At 42.3% G+C, this 19,267-nt stretch overlaps 1 protein-coding gene across 3 annotated transcripts in view; it reads right to left on the bottom strand.

Annotated features, from left to right (window-relative positions):
- The window catches only part of LOC112256098 (platelet-derived growth factor receptor beta), a 38,823-nt gene extending 20,380 nt beyond the window's left edge, over positions 1-18,443 (bottom strand). For all 3 annotated transcript variants that reach the window (XM_024429086.2, XM_024429088.2, XM_024429087.2), the window contains exon 1: positions 18,014-18,443. The gene's annotated coding sequence lies outside the window, so the exon portion shown is untranslated. The remainder of the gene's footprint in view (positions 1-18,013) is intronic.
- Between the last annotated feature and the right edge of the window lie 824 nt (positions 18,444-19,267).

The raw sequence follows: 19,267 nt of genomic DNA, 5'->3' as shown, positions 1-19,267 counted from the left end.
CAAACACACGCACACACACATGTGCACACACACACACACGCACGCACGCACGCGCACACACACACACACACTAACACACACACACACACACACACACATACACAGTTCACCCCCTCTGTGTCACTGGTGTACAGTACAGTTCAAGTTCCCACAGTGTTCATGTGAAACGTTCCCAGGCCCGATGATCCACTGGGGACAGTGGCAGGACCACCAGGGCCCAGAGGTCACGCTGTCCCAGAAGGCCATGCGTCAAAACACTCAGAGAGCGACTGGCTACCCGGGAAACCACACATGATTATTTATGAGCACAAGTCACCTCAGTGTCACAGAAGATTGAAGATTGTACGATGATGAGTGTCAAATTTGGTGACAGCAGTGCATGTGTCACTTGGTTCACGGAGTGAACTCCGATTGTAGCTATTATGACAGTGATTAATAACGTCATTGAGCATGCAAGGGAAAACTGCTGTGGAACACTAGAAAACAAATGACTGTTTTACTGCAAATGAATTGCATGACATTCCTTGCATCTTACTTCAAACCACATGTAACCTAACCCTTCAATGAGAAACTGTAATCTCTGCCAGTTTGATCTTGTTTTAGGAGTTGAAAGGACTTCAGAGGAGGTGTGTGTGTGTGTGGGGGGGGGTAGTGGACATGAGAAGGGTGGTGTGTTCCCTGGTGGTCCAGTGAGGACGTTGGTTTGAATGAGGGTCTTTGAGGAAGAAATTGACCAGTAAACCCTAAGGAGCTGACTGGGACAAACCATCTGAGATCAGAAGGCCAAAACATCCCAGTGGAAAGGTCTTTAGAGTTGGCATCAGAGGTGACCCTTAGGATAGATAATCACTCTCACTGCTTGTGCTTAGGGCATTAACATGCTTCTGGGAAAGACAGACTGCATCAGGGACTCTGTGGTTTTATAGAATGAGGCTGTGAGACTGTGTAAGAAGATACACATGTGCAGTATAGATCCTCTGACCCTCTCATCCCGCTTCATAACGCTTCATAAAGCTCCATTCCTCACTCAGAGGCATGACCTGGACATACAGTTGAATTCGGAAGTTTACATACACTTAGGTTGGAGTCATTAGAACTAGTTTTTCAACCACACCACCATTTCTTGATAACAAACTACAGTTTTGGCAAGTCGGTTAGGACATCTACTTTGTGCATGACACAAGTAATTTTTCCAACAATTGGTTACAGACAGATTATTTCACTTATAATTCACTGTATCACAATTCCAGTGGGTCAGAAGTTTACATACACTAAGTTTGTCTTTAAACAGCTTGGAAAATTCCAGAAAATGATGTTATGGCTTTAGAAGCTTCTGATAGGCTAATTGACATAATTTGAGTCAATTGGAGATGTACCTGTGCATGCATTTCAAGGCCTACCTTTAAACTCAATGCCTCTTTGCTTAACATCATGGGAAAATGTAAAAAAAAACAGCCAAGACCTCAGAAAATAAAGTGTAGACCTCCACAAGTCTGGTTCATCCTTGGGAGCAATTTCCAAACGCTTGAAGGACCCACGTTCATCTGTACAAACAATAGTACACAAGTATAAACACCATGGGACCATGCAGCCATCATACAGCTCAGGAAGGAGACACGTTCTGTCTCCTATAGATGAACGTACTTTGGAGCGAAAAGTGCAAATCAATCCCAGAACAACAGCAATGGAACTTGTGAAGATGCTGGAGGAAACAGGTACAAAATATATCGACATAACCTGAAAGGCCAGTCAGCAAGGAAGAAGCCACTGCTCCAAAACCACCATAAAAAAGCCAGACTACGATTTGTAACTGCACACGGGGACAAAGATCATACTTTTTGGAGAAATGTCCTCTGGTCTGATGAAACAAAAATAGAACTGTTTGGCCATAATGACCATCGTTATGTTTGGAGGAAAAATGGGGAGGCTTTCAAGCTGAAGAACAACATCCCAACCTTGAAGCGGGAATGTGATGAAGCTGAAATAAATAATTCTCTCTACTATTTTTCTGACATTTCACATTCTAATAATAAAATGGTGATCCTAATTGACCTAAAACATTTTGACTTAGATTAAATATCAGGAATTGTGAAAAACTGAGTTTAAATGTATTTGGCTAAGGTGTATGTAAACGTCTGACTTCAACTGTAGGTATGTGTATATATACAGTATGTATGTATGTATGTATGTATGTATGTATGTATGTATGTATGTATGTATGTATGTATGTATGTATGTATGTATGTATGTATGTATGTATGTATGTATGTATGTATGTATGTATGTATGTATGTATGTATGTATATATGTATGTATGTATGCATGTATGTATGTATGTGTGTGTGTGTGTGTGTGTGTATATGGTGTGTGTGTGTGTATGTATGTATGTATGTATGTATGTATGTATGTATGTATGTATGTATGTATGTATGTATGTTATTTTACTGCTCTAGGGATGTAATTATTGTTTGGATAACCTTATTTACTATTACGTATTGATTAACTTTTTATTTAAATTGTTTCACTCTTTATGAGATCCGCAATGCAGAGAACGCCGGAAGAAGAATGATCATTTAATTACCACAGTGAATTATTGTAATGTTTGTTTATGTGTTAGTTAATCCCATAAAGGATGGGTTGCCAATTGGCGATTTGACACAAAAATACAATTTCATTCATTCATTCATTCGTTCATCTGCAGTTGAACCTGTTGATCCCAAAGGAGATGGATAAAAATACATTGACTTGGACCACAGTGACTTGATGCACATGAAGCAACACTGTTGAGTAACTTTGGACAATGTCACAATCACCACACTAACCACAATTGGAATCGTACAATCTTGTTATCATTAGGGAGGTATGAGTATTTTGGTATTTTGGTATTTTATTAGGATCCCCATTAGCTGTTGCAAAAGCAGCAGCTATACCTCCTGGGGTCCACACAAAATCTGAAACATGACATGACAGCTCAAGAACCGAACTACATAAAAAAAAAAATGAAGGCACACATAGCCTACATATCAATACATACACGCAAACTATCTAGGTCAAATATTGGGGAGGTGTTGTGCCATGAGGTGTTGCTTTATCTGTTTTTTGAAACCAGGTGTGCTGTTTATTTGAGCAGTATGAGATAGAACAGAGTTCCATGCAATAATGACTCTATATTTATTTATTTTACCTTTATTTAACTAGGCAAGTCAGGTAAGAACAAATTCTTATTTTCAATGATGGCCTAGGAACAGTTCTACCTGTTCAGGGGCAGAATGACAGATTTGTACCTTGTCAGCCCAGGGGTTTGAACTTGCAACCTTCCGGTTACTAGTCCAACACCCTAACCACTAGGCTACCCTGCCGCCCCGGTATGCCTTCTTTAATTTGTTCTGAATGTGGGGACTGTGAAATGACCCCTGGTGGCATGTCTGGTGGGGTAAGTGTGTGTGTCTGTGTGTACATTGACTATGCAAACAATTTGAGAATTTCAATACATTAATGTTTCTTATAAAAAGAAGCGATGCAGTCAGTCTCTCCTCAACTTTTAGCCAAGAGAAACTGGCAGCATAGTATTTTTTAATTACTCTGACAACAATGAAGAGCAAGACGTGCCGCTCTGTCCTGGGCCATGTGCTGCTTAACTAGCTCTTTCGTCTCAGCACTGGACCACATGACTGGACAATAATCAAGATTAGACAAAACTTGACCTGCAGAACTTGTTTTTGGAATGTGCTGTCAAAAAAGCAGAGCATTTTTTTTGTATGGATAGACCTGTCCCCATCTTTACAACCATTGCATCTATATGATTTGACCATGACAGGTCACAATCTAAGGTAACGCCAAGTAATTTAGTCTCCTCAACTTGTTCAACAACCACACCATCCATTACCAGATTCTGAGGTCTAAAATTTAGGGAATGATTTGTACCAAATACAAAGCGCTTAGTTTCAGAGATGTTCAGGACTAGTTTATTACTGGCCACCCATTCCAAAACAGACTACAACTCTTTGTTAAGCTCTCTTGGGTAGGGGGCAGTATTTTCACCTACGAATGAAAAGCGTGCCCAAAGAAAGCTGCCTGTTACTCAGGCCCAGAAGCTAGGATATGCATATAATTGGTAGATTTGCATAGAAATCACTATAAAGTTTCTAAAACTGTTAGAATATTGTCTGTGAGCATAACAGAACTGATATAGCAAGCGAAACCCTGTCATAGGACTTTCCATTAGGTTTCTATGGGATGCCCTTATTATTAGGAACCTGCTTGCAGTTCCTATGGCTTCCACTATAGATGTGAAAAGTCTTTAGAAATTGTTTGACATTTTTCTTTGGAGAAATGAAGAAGTAGTGCTATTCATTGTAAGTGTCACTCCTGGTGAACTCTACTGTTTTGATGCGCGTGAACTGGAGTACGCTTCAAGTTGTTTTTATCCGGTATTGGAAACAGTTTATTCCTTCTTAAATTTGATTGATTATTTACATTTTAGGGTACCTGAGGTTGGATTAGGAACATTGTTTGAAATGTTTGGACCAAGTTTACAGGCAATTTATTAGATACTTTTGTAGGCATGTTGGGCGAGTTGAAACCGATGTATTTCTGAATCAAGCGCACCAAATAAATTGACATTTTTGGGACATTATCGAACAAGAGTACCATTTGTGATGTTTCTGGGACATTTTGGAGTGCCAACTGAAGAAGATCTTATAAGGTAAGGCATGAATTATATCGCTATTTCTGACTTTTGTGCGCACCTGCCTGGTTGAAATATGATTTTCATGTGTTTGTATGCGGGGCGCTGTTCTCGGATAATCACATGGTTTGCTTTCGCCGTAAAGCCTTTTTGAAATCTGACACAGCGGCTGGATTAACAAGAAGTTAACCTTTTTGGGATAAGGGGCAGCATTTTCACTTTTGGATGAATAGCGTGCCCAGAGTGAACTGCCTCCTACTCTGTCCTAGATGCTAATATATGCATATTATTAGTAGTATTGGATAGAAAACACTCTGAAGTTTCTAAAACTGTTTGAATTATGTCTGTGAGTATAACAGAACTCATATGGCAGGCGAAAACCTGAGAAAAATCCAACCAGGAAGTGGGACATCTGAGGTTTGTAGTTTTCAAAGCTTGGCCTACCGAATACACATTGAGATATGGATGAGGTTGCACTTCCTAGGGCTTCCACTAGATGTCAACCGTCTTTAGAAACTGGTTTGAGGATTCTACTATAAAGGAGGGGCTCATGAGACCTCTTTGAGTCAGTGATCTGGCAGAGAGCCTTGGTCTCATGACGCGCGCTCCCGACAGAGTTACTTCTCGTTCCAATGCTTTTCTGAAGACAAAGGAATTCTCCGGTTGGAACATTATTGATGTTTTATGTTAAAATCATCCTAACGATTGATTCCACACATCGTTTGACATGTTTCTAAAGGACTGTAACGGAACTTTTAGAGTTTTCGCCTGGATGAAGTGCCTGCGCCTCATGAAGATGGATTACTGGGCTGAACACGCTAACAACAAGTGGCTATTTGGACATAAATGATGGAACTTTATGGAACAAATCAGTCATTTATTGTCAAACTGGGATTCCTGGGAGTGCCTTCTGATGAAGATCATCAAAGGTAAGTGAATATTTATAATGCTATTTCTGACTTCTGTTGAGTCCAACATGGCGGATATTCCTCTGGCTGTTTTGGGTTCTGATTGCCGTTCTCAGATTATGCTTTTTCCGTAAAAAAAAAAGAAATCTGACACAGCAGTTGCATTAAGGAGAAGTCTATCTTTAATTCTGTGAATAACACTAGTATCTTTTATCAATGTTTATTATGGGTATTTCTGCAAAATCACCGGATGTTTTGGAATCAAAACATTACTGCACATAAGGCGCCAATGTAAACAGAGATTTTTGGATATAATTATGCATATTATCGAACAAAACATACATGTATTGTGTAACATGATGTCCTATGAGTGTCATCTGATGAAGATCATCAAAGGTTAGTGATTCATATATATTTCTGCTTTTTGTGACTCCTATCTTTGGCTGGAAAAATGGCTGTGTTTTTTCGACTTGGCAGTGATCTAACATAATCATATGTTGTGCTTTAGCTGTAAAGCATTTTTTTACAAGATGTTTATCTTTCATTTGCTGTATTGGACTTGTTAATGTGTGAAAGTTACATATTCCTAAAAAATATTTTTGAATTTCAGCGGAATGTTCTCGAGGGGTTCCGACCGTCCCACCTGCTCATAAGAATTTAAGGGTTTCAGTGACTTCCTTAGCTGTGGTTGCTGATGTTGTATATGGTTGAATCATCAGCATACATGGACACACATGCTTTGTTTAATGCCAGTGGCAGGTCATTGGTAAAAATAGAAAACAGTAGAGGGCCTAGCGAACTGCCCTGCGGTACACCACACTTTACATGTTTGACATTAGAGAAGCTTCTATTAAAGAAAACCTTTTGAGTTCTATTAGATAGATAGCTCTGAATCTACGATATGGCAGAGGTTGAAAAGCCATAACACATACATTTTCTCAGCAACAGGTTATGGTCAAAAATATCAAAGGCTGCACTGAAATCTAACAGTACAGCTCCCACAATCTATTATCAATGTATTTTAACCAATCATCAGTCATTTGTGTCAGTGCAGTACATGTTGAGTGTCCTTCTCTATAAGCATTCTGAAAGTCTGTTGTTAATTTGTTTACAGAGAAATAGCATTGTATTTGGTCAAACCATTTTTTCCAACAGTTTGTTTAGCAAGCTTATAGGTCTGATGTTAGAACCAGTAAAAGCTGCTTTACCACTCTTGAGTGATGTCACAATTATAATTTGTTTCCATGGTAAGCAATGTTATTTCTTCATTGTGATGCTACAATTGAAGGGTGTTATCAGGCTTAAGTGGTCAAATACAGTGATCTAGTACTTGATGTCCCATTCCCCCATTGGCCATGGGTGAAGAAAAGTGTTTGCGTTAGAGATGTCATTGTAATCCCCATGCAGAATAAACTGTGTTCCCAGAGTGTACATTTTCCCAGGGATGCTGGTATTCCCAGCATTCATTACTAACCCCACCACACTCAAAGTGTCACCCCCCCATCCCCCTGACATGGAAGATGGTTTGACCCACCCCACCAGGGAGCATGCAGGCGGCCAGGCCCACGCACAGGCCAGGATACAGTTAGTGTGTAAACTGACGTCCCTCGGCAGCCTTTAAACTTTCTGTATCTCTGGGGATTATCTATATATACTGTGCCGTGTTTGAGTTGGACATCTGGCAATGATGTTGCAGTCAGTATATGATGAGGTGGGAACCACTTTCCCAATCACATTTTCAACCGAGAGTTTTCCTTACTGAGTGAGTGTGTCCCGAGGGGAAGCGGGAGGCAGTGTTTGAAACCAAAAAAAAAGACGTTCAATAACAAAAGACAGAAATGTTTCCAAAAAGCTTTTCTGAGCACATCTGGAGAGCCTTGACTTCCTGTATGGGGAAACATGCAGCCCTGTGTGGGTGTGAGGGGGTGATGAATCAGTGATGCTGCAGACCACCGAGACCACTGGCCAGACACATAGCACAGGCCAGAGACTGAACACAGCACAGGCCAGAGACTGAACACAGCACAGACCAGAGACTGAACAGAGCACAGGCCAGAGACTGAACACAGCACAGGCCAGAGACTGAACACGGCACAAGAAAACTAGAGACAGAGAGAAGCACAACACAAAGTACAAGACAGGTTGAAACAGACAAATCAACACATTCCAACGTGAAAACTCGACACAGGACAACACAAGGGACAGAATATGAATCAGATCAAACACATTGTGGAACAGAAGAACAAGAGATACCTTCAACAATGGATAGAACACAACCTCAGACGTTACAAACAAAACAGAGAAGTGACACGCTTACAGGCTGAACACAGTTTATGATACAATACCACAAAGACAGGAGAACAGTACAGAACAGAGAACAAACACAAAGCGTACCTTCTATCCTCAACATGTGTACAGGACAGGAACAAAGCAAACCTCTAGAACTTTGTGGTCACCTTTTTTCATTACATAACTGTGCAGTGATATAACTAGTGTAGTGGTCAATAGTATGACTAACAGCAAAAACTATACAGTACATGGAGGGGACAACTTCCAAATCACAAAACTAATAGTAGCATACGTGTACACATCATTGTCATCCCCCAGCTCTTTCTGGAGCCCTCTTGAGATAACAGAGTCAGTCTCTGACATTGACCCTAAAGCAGGCCCATGGCATGGTCTGTGGGAAAAAATGTTTTATCCAGAGAGTCCTTGTTAAAATAAGCCTCTTTTTTTTATCATTCCTCACAGAGGAACTCAATCCCCCTGAGACAAGACTCCTGGTCTCTGAGCATCTGAACCACAATGAACTGCTTCCAGCCCCCCTCTCTCACCTAACGCTGCCTCAACCTAAGTCTTATCCTCTTTGACTTACCCACTGGGCACAGATGTCATTTCAACATCTAGTTTGAATTTAAATTGATTTTTCAACTAACTTAAATTAGTTGGGGGGGGGGGGATAAGAGTCAATTCCCTGATGTTGATTACTTTTTGCAAATCCACTCAGTTTTCCACGTTGATTCAACGTCATCACATTAACTTTTTGTTGTTAAATGATATGCCAACCAAGTTGATTCAGCCAGTTTTTGCCCAGTGGGTAAGGAGAGACAGTAAAACTAAGGTCTGACATGCCCAAACCCACACCCAAAATAGGGAGATTTTATAGATATATAGTATCTTCAGCATGCTATACATACTGTACACAATGTCAGTTAATTATAATCCACATAATGATTCACATTTCCTGTTGATGCAAGATTGTTTTCAAGCTGTGAGAAACGAGTCAAATGAACATATGACACCTGTACCATAACCACTCTGTCAGTCTGTGAGAGGGGATATAAGTAACACTACTAGTGTAGGACCATTTTCCATCCATAACTGTAGTGTGTAAACAATATGTCACTGGAACACAGATGTATTCTATTGCAGATACATCTACATGACAGTTGTTTAACATTCTTGAATTGACCTATTTCTACAAGTGACGCATTTATTATTAGGTTTGCACTTTGGGTTTGATCATGGCTGTAAGAACGGCTTCAAAAGTGCCAGACAACACAGACTAAACCAGAAAGACTTCACCATCGCGGAAATTCCATACATTTTTCGCACTACTGAAAGTTGCCTCACACTGTGTCGCAGTATCTTTGGCAAATTAACTGTAACTTGTGTTTATAGGACCAACAACACCTTGTTAACTCAGCTCTACAAGCCTCACGGATCTTAGCTTTCCAGCAATTATACTACTGACCTTTTGGTAAGGGTCACACAGATAATCTTCTATAGACTAACTGTTACAGTGCAGTATTCAGACCCCTTGACTTTTTTCACAATTTGTTACGTTACAGAGAAGAGGAGAGAAGAGAGAGGAGAGGAGTGGAGAGGAGGAGAGGAGGGGAACTGAGAGGAGAGGAGGGGAGAGGAGAGGGTAGGAGAGGAGGGGAGAGGAGGAGAGGAGAGGGGATGGTAGGAGAGGAGGGGAAATGAGAGGGTTATGGTAAAACCAGTGTTTTAAAGGGGTGCTAGTCTTCAGATGTGGCTGATGTTTGATATCTGATTAATGATCTTGTTTGCAGCTCATTTGAAAAACAAAATGAAGGAAAAGGCTTGAAAAGCATTAACAAGGAAAAACGTATCTATCTATCTATCTATCTATCTATCTATCTATCTATCTATCTATCTATCTATCTATCTATCTATCTATCTATCTATCTATCTATCTATCTATCTATCTATCTATCTATCTATCTATCTATCTATCTATCTATCTATCTATCTATCTATCTATCTATCTATCTATCTATCTATCTATCTATCTATCTATCTATCTATCTATCTATCTATCTATCTATCTATCTATCTATCTATCTATCTATCTATCTATCTATCTATCTATCTATCTATCTATCTATCACTTCCAATGAGACATCATCATTTGTATCTGTGAGGCCAGCCAACGATATAATGTTATAAAAAGACTAAGGGCAGAGTTCCAGTAAAATGACAACTGAAACCCTTAGTGAAGTCTTCCCACTCAGAGGGACAATACCGGATGTAGACACTGAAAACTAACCCCAGCCCTCTCCCCTCTACACCCTCACCCCACTTCACTAAGCCCTCCCCATCTGGCAAGTCAAATACCCCTCACCCCCAGCCCAAACACTTAAAGGAATAGCAGACCCCCCCATCCTATAACCTTCCCCGGCCCGTGAGAAATAGAGGACACCTACACACACACACACCCCTCAAATAAAGGAAAGAAAAAGAAACAGATGAATACAATTACAGCTCTGACTGGCTTTAAATTCATCTAGTTTTCCATGGCAGCTTCCAACAATACAGCAGAGAGAGAGAGAGAGAGAGAGAGAGAGAGAGAGAGAGAGAGAGAGAGAGAGAGAGAGAGAGAGAGAGAGAGAGAGGGGACAAACAGCTGGTACAGGTGACAGCATTCCCTCCCACATATGCCCCCCTAGGCACAACTATGACAACATAACAAACAAAAACGGGTCACAACTCCTGCAGCTCTGTCGCATGCTGGGTATGTACATGGTAAATGGTAGGCTTCGAGGGGACTCATATGGTAGGTACACCTATAGCTCATCTCTTGGCAGTAGTACTGTAGACGACTTTATCACTGACCTCAACCCAGAGTCTCTCAGAGCGTTCACAGTCAGCCCACTGACACCCCTATCAGACCACAGCAAAATCACAGTCTACTTGAACAGAGCAATACCAAATCACGAGGCATCAACGCCAAAGGTACTGAGTAACATTAATAAATGCTAGAGATGGAAGGAATGCAGTTTAGAAACCTACCAAAAAACAATTAGGCAACAAATTCAATCCCTTCTAGACAATTTCCCGGGTAAAATGTTTCACTGCAATAGTTAAGGTGTAAACTTGGCAGTAGAAAATCTTAACAGTATATTTGACCTCTCAGCTTCCCTATCAAATCTAAAAATCTCAAATAGAAAACCGAAGAAAATGAACAACAATGACAAATGGTTTGATGAAGAATGCAAAAATCTAAGAAAGAAATTGAGAAACCTGTCCAAGAAAACCATAGAGACCCGGAAAACCTGAGTCTACGCCTTCACTATGGTGAATCACTAAAACAATACAGAAATACACTACGGAAAAAGAAGGAACAGCACGTCAGAAATCAGCTCAATGTAATTGAAGAATCCATAGACTCTAACTACTTCTGGGAAAATTGGAAAACACTAAACAAACAACACAAAGAATTATCTATCCAAAATGGAGATGTATGGGTAAACCACTTCTCCAATCTTTTTGGCTCTATAACAAAGAATAATGAGCAAAAACATATACATGATCAAATACAAATCTTAGAATCAACTATTAAAGACTACCAGAACCCACTGGATTCTCCAATGACCTTGAACGAGTTACAGGACAAAATAAAAACCCTCCAACCCAAAAAGGCCTGTGGTGTTGATGGTATCCCTGAAATGATCAAATATACAGACAACAAATTCCAATTGGCTATACTAAAACTCTTTAACATCATCCTTAGCTCTGGCATCTTCCCCAATATTTGGAACCAAGGACTGATCACCCCAATAGACAAATTTGAAGAGACAAATTTGACCCCAATAACTTCCGTGGAATATGCGTCAACAGTAACCTTGAGAAAATCCTCTGCATTATCAATAACAGCAGACTCGTACATTTCCTCAATGAAAACAATGTACTGAGCAAATGTCAAATTGGCTATTTACCTAATTAACGTACAAGAGACCATGTATTCACCCTGCACACCCTAATTGACAACCAAACAAACCAAAACAAAGGCAAAGTTTTGTTGATTTCAAAAAAGCCTTCGACTCAATTTGGCATGAGGGTCTGCTATACAAATTGATGGAAAGTGGTGTTGGGGGTAAAACATACAACATTATAAAATCCATGTACACAAACAACAAGTGTGTGGTTAAAATTGGCAAAAAACACACACATTTCTTCACACAGGGTCGTGGGGTGAGACAGGGATGCAGCTTAAGCCCCACCCTCTTCAACATATATATCAATGAATTGGCGCGGGCACTAGAAAAGTCTGCAGCACCCGGCCTCACCCTACTAGAATCCGAAGTCAAATGTCTACTGTTTGCTGATGATCTGGTGCTTCTGTCACCAACCAAGGAGGGCCTACAGCAGCACCTAGATCTTCTGCACAGATTCTGTCAGACCTGGGCCCTAACAGTAAATCTCAGTAAGACCAAAATAATGGTGTTCCAAAAAAGGTCCAGTCGCCAGGACCACAAATACAAATTCCATCTAGACACTGTACATACCTTGGCCTAAACATCAGCGCCGCAGGTAACTTCCACAAAGCTGTGAACGATCTGAGAGACAAGGCAAGAATGGCATTCTATGCCATCAAAAGGAACATAAATTTCAACATACCAATTAGAATCTGGCTAAAAATACTTGAATCAGTCATAGAGCCCATTGCCCTTTACGGTTGTGAGGTCTGGGTTCACAAAATGGGACAAACATCAAATTGAGACTGCATACAGAATTCTGCAAAAATATCCTCCTTGTACAACGTAGAACAACAAATAATGCATGCAGAGCAGAATTAGGCCGATACCCACTAATTATCAAAATCCAGAAAAGAGCTGTTAAATTCTACAACCACCTAAAAGGAAGCGATTCCCAAACCTTCCATAACAAAGCCATCACCTACAGAGAGATGAACCTGGAGAAGAGTCCCCTAAGCAAACTGGTCCTGGGGCTCTGTTCACAAACACAAACACCCCCCACAGAGCCTCAGGACAGCAGCACAATTAGACCCAACCAAATCATGAGAAAACAAAAAGATAATTACTTGACACGTTGGAAAGAATTAACAAAAAAACAGAGCAAACTAGAATGCTATTTGGCCCTAAACAGAGAGTACAAAGTGGCAGAATACGTGTCCACTGTGACTGACCCAAACTTAAGGAAAGCTTTGACTATGTACAGACTTAGTGAGCATAACCTTGCTATTGAGAAAGGCCGTCGTAGACAGACCTGGCTCTCAAGAGAAGACAGGCTATGTGCACACTGCCCACAAAATGAGGTGGAAACTGAGCTGCACTTCCTAACCTCCTGTCCAACGTATGACCATATTAGAGATACATATTTCCCTCAGATTACACAGATAGATCTACAAACCATTCGAAAACAAATCCAATTTTGATAAACTCCTATATCTACTGGGTGAAATTCCACAGTGTGCCATCACAGCAGCAATATTTGTGACCTGTTGCCACAAGAAAAGGGCAACCAATGAAGAACAAACACCATTGTAAATACAACCCATATTTATGCTTATTCAGAGAGAGAGAGAGAGAGAGAGAGAGAGAGAGAGAGAGGAAGGAAGGAAGGAAGGAAGGAAGGAAGGAAGGAAGGAAGGAAGGAAGGAAGGAAGGACAGAAAGAGAGAAAGAGAGAAAGAGAGAAAGGGGGATCTTTGTTAGTTTGTGCATCACAGCAGCTTTAGTCTCTGGGGGTCAACTGACCTTACAGATTAGACATATTCAAATGAAACAATAATTTTTCTGTTTTTATTAAGATACTCATACAGTGGTTATTTAGTCTTTCCATCCCTAAGAAAAAGCCTTATTACTCTGTTACAAAACCTTATTACTCTGTAACAAAGCCTTATTTAAAAAATATGTTTTATTTAAATGAAACCTAAATTGTTATTTACAATGACGGCCTACCCCGGCCAAACCCGGACGACGCTGGACCAATTGTAAGCCGCCCTATGGGTGTAGTGAGGTGCGTACTGGCGGCAGAGAAGTCAGGCGCAGGAGAGCGAAAATTGATTTACAACGGTGTCGTTTAATATCCATAAACCACCGTCAACAGAACAATACAATACATGGGTCAAACAAAACCTGGTAAATACCTGCTTACCAAGCATAAGCACTACAAGAAACAATTACCGACAAGGACATGGGGGGGAACAGAGGGTTAAATACACAACATGTAATTGATGGAATTGGAACCAGGTGAGATGGAAGACAAGACAAAACCAATGGAAAATGAAAAGTGGATCAGCGATGGCTAGAAGGTCGGTGACTTCGTCCGCCAAACGCCGCCCAAACAAGGAGAGGGACCAACTTCAGCGGAAGTCGTGACAATGGAACTCGGCCGGATGTGATACAGCCTGGATCCAAACCGAGGACTGTAGTGACGCCTCTTGCACTGAGAGGCAGTGCCTTAGACCGCTGCGCCACTTGGGAGTACTCTGTGTTATTACTCTGTTACAAAGCCTTATTACTCTGTTACAGAGCCTTATTACTCTGTAACGAAGCTTTTATGAACCCTTCTATTTCTAATGTCCTCCTCCACAGCTGGATAGCTGGCACACCCTCTCTCAGATATGATGCAGCTGCTTCTCTTAGTGTTGTTGTGTGGGAGGTGGGACAGAAAGGAGTGGTCATTAATGGCCTATGTTCTAATGACTCTGTCAGTGGAATGGTTAGTACTGAGAAGGAGGGACGAGGAGGGAGGTGATGGAGGAGGAGGAGGAGGAGGAGGTCGGATGTAGAGGAGTGGTCATTAGTGGTCTGTGTTCTAATGACTGTCAGTGGAATGGTTAGTACTGAGGAGCAGGAGGAGGGGGAGGAGGAGGAGGAGCAGGAGGGAGGAAGATGGAGAAGGAGGAGAATGAGGAGGAGGAGGGAAGATGAGGAGTAGGAGGAGGAGGAGGAGGAGGAGAATGAGGGGAGGAGGGGGGAGGACGAGCAGGGAGGTGGAGGAGGAGGATGAGGACGAGGAGTGAGGAGGAGAATGAGGAGGAGGAAGGCATATGCTTGGAGTAGCGGGCTCTGGCCTTACTGGAGTCAGAGTGGTATCTCTTCGTCCAGAAGTATGAAGGTCATACATAATGAATCAATGGATGATTGACCACTGGGAGATGATTGACAAATTCTTTGTTCTGGGGATAACAGGAAGATGCAGTGTTGATCTCCACTTTAAGGCTTGTGTTGGAGTAAAAGTTTAAATGGCAACACTTAGAGAGAGAGAGCTAAATGGCAGGTGGTAAAGCCTTTATTAGTACCAATATCTAAACAGCATTAGTGTATGTTCTTGATTCTAAACAAGTATGGCTTTGACTGAAAAATATCAATCACTGTATAGACAGCATGGGGCTTATTCAATTTGCTGCAAAACTTGTAGCTATAAGTTACCACACTGGTACTTCAGACCGTATGGGGTAGTGTCTGTGAGCCGCCTGTTGAATTAGATACACTGCATGTCTTCTGCATGGCCATAATGTAAAGCACATTTCTCAGTTTAGCTGGCATGCAGGAAGCACTGCTCTGAGAGCCGGGACACAGCTGACGACCAATGGGGGAGAGGAGCGGAGGAGGGGAGGGGAGAGGAGAGGAAAGGAGAGGAGGGGAGGGAGGGGAGGGGAGGGGAGGGGAGGGGAGGGGAGGGGAGGGGAGGGGAGGGGAAAGGAAAGGAGTGGAGAAGAAGGGATGGGAGGACAGGGAAGGGGTTTAGAGGAGGGGAGAGGAAGGGATGGGAGGAGAGGGGAGGGGAAGGGATGGGAGGAGAGGGAAGGGGTTTAGAGGAGGGGAGGAGAAGGGATGGGAGGAGAGGGAAGGGGTTTAGAGGAGGGGAGGAGAAGGGATGGGAGGAGAGGGAAGGGGTTTAGAGGAGGGGAGAGGAAGGGATGGGAGGAGAGGGAAGGGGTTTAGAGGAGGGGAGAGGAAGGGATGGGAGGAGAGGGGAGGGGAAGGGATGGGAGGAGAGGGAAGGGGTTTAGAGAAGGGGAGAGGAAGGGATGGGAGGAGAGGGGAGGGGAAGGGATGGGAGGAGAGGGAAGGGGTTTAGAGGAGGGGCGAGGAAAGGATGGGAGGAAAGGGGAGAGGGGAGGTCTGTACACTCTTAGAAAAAAGGACAGCCGAAGAACCCTTTTAGGTTCTAGATAGCACCTTTTTTTTCCAGAGTGTAGTACTACATCAGAGCAGGGAGAACTCTCTCTCTCCCCAACATACCAACCCCCTGACACACTGTAAGAAAAAATCCCCACAACGCTCAAAACTTGTCTTAATTTAAACTTTTGGATGTTTTAGAACGTGAGAGAGAATAGATTTAGCGTAGGTTTAACATAGCATGTGAGTGATAAACTGCTCTAAGATAGAGGAGAATTATAAAACAATACATTAAAACATTCATTCTAAAATAATATGAACACAATTCTTTAAGATGCATGCAATAAATATCCAAACGTCTCGTGACAAGATGGTTTCCCAAGATAAAGAACTGTCCTTTAAAGAGGAAGGGAGACAACATAAAACATACTAACATCGGTTCTATCAAAAGGAACCATTTGCATTACAGTGCTTGAGTGTTGTCTGTTTGTGGCACTACTAGGTAACGTGGCCCATGCCAGAGCACCGGCATACCAAACGCTTAGAGCACGTAGTCATGGATAAGCAGTCGCAGGAGGACAACGTCTGTTGGATGACAGAGTAACATTCCACACATGTTTGTGTTATGAGAAGAGATGACTACTATAACCCTGCAGTATGTCATATGTATGCCAGCTCAACAACGGAGACCTCCACAGTGATGGGGTCTGTGGGGATGAGTCAGAGAGCAGTATGTTCCTATGCATGTCTCTTCTATGGCGGGATGACACAGATACAACTCACTGGTTTGCAAGAGCCACACGCTCACCACGAACAGAGTTTAAACTACGTAGTACACTTATTAACATGAACACTTTATTGGTCAAATGCACACAAGCTCCAGACAAAATGTGACTTCCGCTTTTAACCCAACCCCTCCGAAAGATACACACACATACACACACCAGAGGAGGCTGGTGGGAGGAATTATAGGAGGACGTGCTCATTGGAACGTCTGGAATAGAACAAATGGAACCGTATTAAACACATCAAACATATGGAAACCACACGTTTGAGTCCATTCCATTCCAGGCACTACAATGAGCACATCCTCCTATAGCTCCCCCCACCAGCCTCCTCTGCCACACTGGGCTCCCGGGGAACACTATGTGGTTTAACAACACAGAGTTGTCTCCTCAACTGAAGACTGAGGACTCCAATGATGTGAATGACGCTATGATAATGCTCCATGGCTGTGAGTGGCTCCCCTGTGTAGCTATGCGTACAAGATTGATTCTGTTAAGGTCATTCACACAGGGATGCAGGGCACCAATGATTCACTGGTGGGGACCGGCGCTTCACCGAGGGTGAGTTGAGAGAGCTGTACAAACAGCCCCTTTAGCACTAATGCACAAAGTGGCCAAGGTACACAGTGTGTGCATTCGTGTGTGTGTGTGTCGGACACCCCGGGACTCCTTGTCAAGCGTATCGTCTATAGTGAGAATGTAAACATTGTTAAAGTTCCGTGGCGGCGACAGACAAACAGACATGTGTACAGAGATGCTACACCATGTTGTAAAATACCTCTACAACCAAGGTGTTGTTGACTCAGGTTCGTCACTCCATAGACATTCAAATGTGTAGAATGTGCATACAAGTGTAAGCATCACAAACATACCCCCCAACACACACACACACATTCACAAGGGTGTACGTCTGGCAAGATATTTCATGATATTAAACAGACATTTCGGTATGCACAATTCAGCAAAAATAAATAAATATCCTTTGACAATCATTGTAGAATAAATATGTTTTAAGACGAGATGGCATTATCCAGTTGTGGACAGCTACAGTACAGTAGTGCATGACTGAGGTGACACACATTAGTTGGATTAGTTCTAATGAGATCTCTGTCTCGACTGATTTAATTTACACTTCCTTCATGTCCAGTAAATCAGTCTCTATTATAGCTGTCAAACATGTGTTAGTCAAGGTGAGAAAACTGTAAAGAGCCAATAAGACGGGACATCCTCTTACCTTCAGTGTATCAGTTCTCTGCTGTGTCTTGGCTCCTAAAACATAATCAAGTCTCTGTTAGTGTCTCTTTTTTTCTCTCCCTCTTTTCTTCTCTCTCCCTCTTTTTCTCTTTCTCCCCAACGCTCTCTCTATCAGAGAAGTGCTCTAGCCGGCGGTCAGTCGCCTTCTGAGGACAGAGTCTCCAGCCAGTTGTGTTTTTAGGGGTTGGACTAGATCCCTCTGAAGTGCAGGGCTGTAGTGTTGTGGGTTAGAGTTACTCTCCAGTGTCCTGGGAGTTCCACCGGAGGAGTGACCACTCTGAGCTCTCTGGTTACATAGTCACATCACAGGGGATCTCCTCTCCTCTTCTCTTCTCTTCTCTTCTCTTCTCTTCTCTTCTCTTCTCTTCTCTTCTCTTCTCTTCTCTTCTCTTCTCTTCTCTTCTCTTCTCTTCTCTTCTCTTCTCTTCTCTTCTCTTCTCTTCTCTTCTCTTGTCTTGTCTTGTCTTCTCTTCTCTTCTCTTCTCTTCTCTTCTCTTCTCTTCTCTTCTCTTCTCTTCTCTCCTCTCCTCTCCTCTCCTCTCCTCTCCTCTCCTCTCCTCTCCTCTCACACACTGATAAAGCCAGCCTACTGCTCTGCCAAACAGTGAACAGAGACATACACTGTCTCTCTCTCAGAGGATAGTGTCAGTGGTCCACAACTGCTGAGCCTCTAACACACGGAGAGGGAGAGAGAGATGGAGGGAGAGAGAGAGAGAGAAAGGGGAGGGAGGGAGAGAGAGTGAGAGGGGGAGGGAGGGCCAGGGAGGAAGACAGAGGGGGGAGATGTAGAGAGAAGGGGATAACTGAGAAAAGGAGTAAGAGAAAAACACACTGAAGGGATTTGTTTGAGGTGTAACTGTAGCAGTTCCGACAGTCTCCACTAGCAACAGGACTGGACTACACCTAGGAGTCAAAAGAAGCACAAGAGTTAGAGAGAGAGAGAGAAAGAGAGAGAGAAGGAGAAAGAGAGATGGAGAAAGAGAGAGAGAGGTAGAAAGAGAGAGAGGGAGAAAGAGAGAGAACGAGAGAGAGAGAGGTCCACAAGAAAACACCTCAGTGCCAGGCTATAGAAATAAAATAAAAAACAAGTCTCTCTTTCTCTTAGTGGAATAACTCAGCTTCACTTTCTGTAATAATCACCCCATCTGCATAAAGTATGAAAGAGAGAGTGCATAGGTGCATATGGTGCATAGGAGCTCTGTTTTCAACTTGAAAGAATGTCTCTCTCTTACAG

The sequence above is a fragment of the Oncorhynchus tshawytscha genome, linkage group LG08 (genome assembly GCF_018296145.1).
Source record: "Oncorhynchus tshawytscha isolate Ot180627B linkage group LG08, Otsh_v2.0, whole genome shotgun sequence".
NCBI lineage: Eukaryota > Metazoa > Chordata > Actinopteri > Salmoniformes > Salmonidae > Oncorhynchus > Oncorhynchus tshawytscha.
This window is presented reverse-complemented; position numbering and strand designations above follow the sequence as displayed.